The following is a 6,042-nucleotide window of genomic DNA, read 5'->3' as shown; positions in this document are numbered from 1 at the left end:
GGAACCCAGCAGGCACCATGCTGACCCCAGAGGCCCCGTTCCTCTGAGCAGCCCAGGCCTTTCCAGCGCTTGGCTGGCGGCCCGTGGCTCCTTCTCAGGTTGTGCTCTGGGAGAGAACCTGACGGAGGACCCCTGCCTGCTGCTGCCGCACAAGGGGGTGGCCAGGGCGTGACCTCCCTCCTCCAGGGTGGCCCCACAAATCCCTTGGGAGTAGCAGTTCCCTCCAAGGCTGCTGTGCATTGCCCGCTCAGGTCGCTGTCCCTGGAGCACTGTGGCCGGGTCACCAGCAGGACCAGAGCATCGGACACTCTCCCTTCCGCCACGGGCTCGGCCCCACGGTGCACCCAGCCGTGCTGCCAGGCCATCCATCCAGCCGTGAGGACGTGAGGTCATCCGTCCAGCCGTGAGGACGTGAGGCCATCCGTCCAGCCGTGAGGACGTGAGGTCATCCGTCCAGCCGTGAGGACGTGAGGCCATCCGTCCAGCCGTGAGGACGTGAGGCCATCCGTCCAGCCGTGAGGACGTGAGGCCATTTGTCCAGCCGTGAGGACGTGAGGTCATTTGTCCAGCTGTGAGGACGTGAGGTCATTTGTCCAGCTGTGAGGACGTGAGGCCATTTGTCCAGCTGTGAGGACGTGAGGCCATTTGTCCAGCTGTGAGGACGTGAGGTCATTTATCCAGCTGTGAGGACGTGAGGCCATTTGTCCAGCTGTGAGGATGTTTGGTCATTTGTCCGGCTGTGAGGACGTGAGGCCATTTATCCAGCTGTGAGGACGTGAGGCCATTTGTCCAGCCGTGAGGACGTGAGGCCATTTGTCCAGCTGTGAGGACGTGAGGCCATTTGTCCAGCTGTGAGGATGTTTGGTCATTTGTCCGGCTGTGAGGACGTGAGGCCATTTGTCCAGCTGCGAGGACGTGAGGTCATTTATCCAGCTGTGAGGACGTGAGGCCATTTGTCCAGCTGCGAGGACGTGAGGCCATTCCGTCCAGCTGCACGGACACGTCCCTCCCAGGGCCCCACCTAGCGCCAGGCGCCTCCCTCTCCCCTCGGGACCCTGCCCACCCCTCGGAGAGCCTCCTGCTCCGCTAACTTGTCCCGTGAGGGGCGCGAGGTTCCTCAGCCTGGGGGCGGGGGGAGACACTGGTCGCATTCAGCATAAATCCGGGCCATTCTGGAAATTCATAAGGAACAGGGTTGCTCTACAGCAAAGTGTAAAATCTGAGGGATAAGTGCATTAACACGTTTTTCAGTTTGATATGGAATTATTTTCTCTGATAAGTAACTATTAAAAGGCCGACTGGAGCAGGACCCCGTTGGTCGCAGACCTGGTTCTTACACCGCTTACAAAGACGCTTGCTTTCCTTTAACTTTCCACAGCGCCTCCTGTGTCCGAATTCATTTACTTTCGCAGGAAACCGAGCAGGCGCTGTGTCACGAGCAATACATTTTTGGGGAGTGCCTCATGCTTTGCTCTCATGTAGATCAAAACGCAGCTAGATTCACTCCACAAAGTTCTAGAGAGCCCCAGAAACTAACGCAACGTGAAGATAGGGGCAGGCCTGTAATTACAAGCATATTCACGGGAAGATTCATTCATCCCTTACACAATTGACACAGCAGCCCGTGATCTCCTAGTTGGTCTTCTTCTGCTTTCTCAATTCTTCTGATGCAACAGAAAGTCTGGACCGGGGCTCTGCTCTGGCCAGGAGTGGATCTCGCCCTGCGAGAGGGACGGGCTGCGGCCATGGGGGACACGCGTCACACAGGTTGACACACTGTGTCCTGAATCTCTGGCCCTGCAGACACACCTGTGCCTCCTGACAGGCATTTGCTGGGTGTCCGCCGGGATGGGGGCAGGGTGGGGTGTGCGTGGGCGGGGGCTGCCAAGGCCCCCACGCCGTTGGCAGGGCCCTCTGGAGTCACTGCTCCTAGGGTCACAGCCCTTCAGAGCCTCCAGCTTCCCTGCAAATATTCTTCCTGCCCACTCTTCACTCAGCAGCAAAAGAACAAAGCGAATCCCCTCATGATGCGGGGAACGGAGCCCCGGGCTAGGACCAAGCCACCCACCGGGGTTCTTCTGGAAGGGCTGGCCCGGGGCCCAGGTCTGCAACACTAATGCCCCTTTCCTCTTTTGCCCGCCCGTCTTCGGGGGACACCCAGTGGAGGAGTTTGCCCCCCACACTGACCATGATGTTGGGAGAGGTCAGGGCGGCTGAGGCTGAGTCATCCTGGGAGGGGCCTGCTTGCTCCTGGACTTATTTCCTGATCTGGGATGGGCTGGATTGGACCCTTCTGGGATCTCGAGGTCCTATAAGTGTGAGAAAAAGAAATACACCTAAAACTTAAGGGGGTTCCTTAACGACGTGAAATAAGAGCAAGAAACCATGAGAAGTGGCTGCATATTAGCCATCCCAAGTGTGATAGCTGAAGAGCCGACAGACGGGACCCAGAATAGGGCGGTGTCGGCTGAAGAACTGACCAGAGTGCCGGGGGATCGGATGCAGGCCCCGGAGACAGAACGCTGGGGAAGAGCTAGAAGGAGAAGGAAAAGCCACTAAGAGGGGTGCCGAGTGGAGGAGACAATCAATTCCAGGAGACAGAAGTTACAGAATGAGAGAAACACACAGACAGAGGAATTATCTAATGAAATAATGAAAATACATTTTCTAGGGCTACAGAAAGGTGAACGCCCTGCCCTGAACAGTGCACGTAGAGGCGCCAGTGGCATGCAGAATGGAGGAGTGGCGTGTGTGGTGCTTGGGCCTGGATATTTTGGGGTGAAGTATGGACATTCCAGAGGGAGAGCACAGATTCTCCAAAGAAAAAGAACCAGGTTCACACAGCTGACACACAGCACAGTCAAGTTTAGGGGGTGCAGCACAGTGATGTGACTTCCATGCATCATGAAATGATCATCACAGCAAGTGTAGTGAACAGCACCATCTCATATAGACACGACATTAAAGAAAGAGAAAAAATTTTTCCTTGTGATGAGAACTCTTAACAACTCTCATAACAGCACGCAGCAGTGTTAATTATGCTCATCACGTTGTGCATTACAACCCTAGGACTTATTTATCTTATAACCGGAAGTTTGTACATTTTGACCACCTTCATCCAATCCCTCCTCCTCCCACCCCCACCTTTGGTAACCACAAACTTCATCTTTTTCTATGAGTTTGTTTTTGAGGTATAGTTGACCTAAAACACTATGTTAGTTCCTGTTACACAGCATAGTGATTCAAGATTTCTATACATTTCAAAATGATCACCATAATAAGTCTAATTCTGATCTGTCACCACATAAAGGTATTCTGTAGGAATTGACTATATTCCCCACACTGTGCATTTCATACCTGTGACTCATTTGTTTTGCAACTGGAAGTTTGTACCTCTCAATCTCCCTCACTATTTCTCTCCTCTGCCCACCTCCCTCCTCTCTGGCAACCACCTGTTTGTTCTCTGTGTCTATAACTCTGTTTCTGTTTTGTTATGTTTGTTCATCTGTTTTGTTTTATAGATTCCACATATAAGCAAAATTATACAGTATTTGTCTTTCTCTGTCTGACTTATTTCACTTAGCAAAATATCCTTTTGGCAAATGGCAAGATTTCATTCTTTTTTATGGCTGAGTAATATTCCATTATATATATACACATACACACACACACTCTCACCCACACACCACATCTTATTTATCCATTCATCTATTGATGACCACTTGGGTTTCTTCCATAACTTGACTATTGTAAATAATGCTGCAATAAACATTGGGGTGCATATATCTTTTCTAATTAGTGTTCTTTTTCTTTAGATAAATACCCAGGAGTTGAATTCCTGGATCATATGGATCATATTTAATTTTTAAAGGAATCTCCATACTGTTTTCCATAGTGGCTGCACCAATTTACATCCCTACCAACAGTGTAGGAGGGTTCCCTTTTCTTCACATTCTCACCCACACTTGATAGTTGTTGTATTTTTGATAATAGCCATTCTGACAGGTGTGAGGTGATATCTCATTGTGGCTTTTAAAAAAAAATCTCATTCTGGTTTTGATTTGCATTTCTCTGATGATTAGTGATGTTGAGCATCTTTTCATGTGTCTCTTGACCATCTACATGTCTTCTTTGGGAAAGTGTCTATTCAGATCCCTTGCCCGATTTTCAATTGGGTTGTTTGTTTTTTTGCTATTGAGTTGTATAAGTTCTTTGTATATTTTGGATATTAACCCCTTATTGGATATTTTGTTTGCAAATATCTTCTCCCCATCAGTAGGCAGTCTTTTCCTTTTGTTGATAGTTTTCTTTGTTGTGCACAAGCTTTTTAGTTTGATGTGGCCCCAATCCGTCTCTTTTTGCTTTTATTTCTCTTGCCTGAGGAGACATATCCAAAAAAAATTACTAAGACCGATATCAAGGCGCATACTGCCTATGTTTTCTTTTAGAGTTTTTATGTTTTTAAGTCTTACACTTAAGTCTTTAATCCATTTTGAGTTTATTTTTGTATATGGTGTAAGAAAGTGCTCCAACTTGATTCTTTTGCATGTATTGAATAGCTGTCCAGTTTTCCCAAGACCATTTATTGAAGAGGTTATCTTTTCTCCATTGTATATTCTTGCCTCCTTTGTCAAAGATTGATTGCCCATACAGGGTTTATTTCTGGGCTCTGTACTCTGTTCCATTGATCTATATCTCTTTTTGTGCCAGTGCCATACTGTTTTGATTACTGTAGCTTTGTAGTATAGTTTGAAATCAGGGCATGTGATACCTCCAGCTTTGTTCTTCTTTCTCAAGATTGTTTTGGCTATTTGGGGTCTTTCATGTTTCCATAGAGATTTCAGGATTATTTGTTCTAGTTCTGTGAAAAATGTCATTGGTATTTTGATAGGGATTGCACTGAATCTGTAGATATCTTTGGGTAGAATGGACATTTTAATAATGTTAATTCTTCCAATCCATGAACACAGTGTACCTTTCCATCTGTTTGTGCTGTCTTCTGAAATTCTTTTATTAGTGTCTTCTAGTTTTCCAAGTAGAGGTGTTGTTACATCCTTAGTTAGATTTATTCGTAGGTATTTTATTCTTTTTGATGTAACTGTAAATAGGATCGTTTCCTTAATTTCTTTTTCTGATAGTTTGTTGTTAGAATATAGAAATGCAACAAATTTCTGTATATTAATTTTGTATTCTGCAACATCACTGAATTTATTGATGAGCTCTGCTAGTTTTTTGGTGGCATCTTTAGGATTTTCTATGTATAGTATCATGTCATCTGCAAGCAGTGATAGTTTTACTTCTTCCTTTCCAATTTGGATTCCTTTTCTTTCTTTTTCTCATCTGATTGCTCTGGTTAGGACTTCCAATACCATGTTGAATAAAAGTGGTGAGATTGGGCATCCTCAAAATGTTCCTGATCTTAGAGGAAATGTTTTCATTTGAGTATGATGGTAGCTGTGGGTTTGTCATATATGGCTTTTATTATGTTGAGATATGTTCCCTCTATACCCACTTTGGTGAGGGTAATGAGGTTTCACCTTACACTGGTCAGAATGGCCATTATCAAAAAATTTAGAAACAATAAATGCTGGAAAGGGTGTGGTGAAAAGGGAACCCTCTTGCACTGTTGGTGGGAATGTAAATTGATACAGCCACTATGGAGAACAGTATGGAGGTTCCTTAAAAAACTAAAAATAGAGCTACCATATGACCTAGCAATCCCACTACTGGGCATATACTCTGAGAAAACCATAATTCAAAAAGAGTCATGTACCACAATGTTCATTGCAGCACTATTTACAATAGCCAGGACATGGAAGCAACCTAGCTGTCCATCGACAGATGAATGGATAAAGAAGATGTGACACATATATACAATGGAATATTACTCAGACATAAAAAGAAAAGAAATTGAGTTATCTGTAGTGAGGTGGATGGACCTAGAGTCTGTCATGCAGAGTAAATAAGTCAGAAAGAGAAAAACAAATACCATATGCTAACACATATATATGGAATCTTAAAAAAAAAAATGGTACTGATGAA

This window comes from Balaenoptera musculus, chromosome 4, assembly GCF_009873245.2.
Source record: "Balaenoptera musculus isolate JJ_BM4_2016_0621 chromosome 4, mBalMus1.pri.v3, whole genome shotgun sequence".
In the NCBI taxonomy this organism is placed as follows: Eukaryota; Metazoa; Chordata; class Mammalia; order Artiodactyla; family Balaenopteridae; genus Balaenoptera; species Balaenoptera musculus.
Note: the sequence above shows the minus strand (reverse complement) of the source record.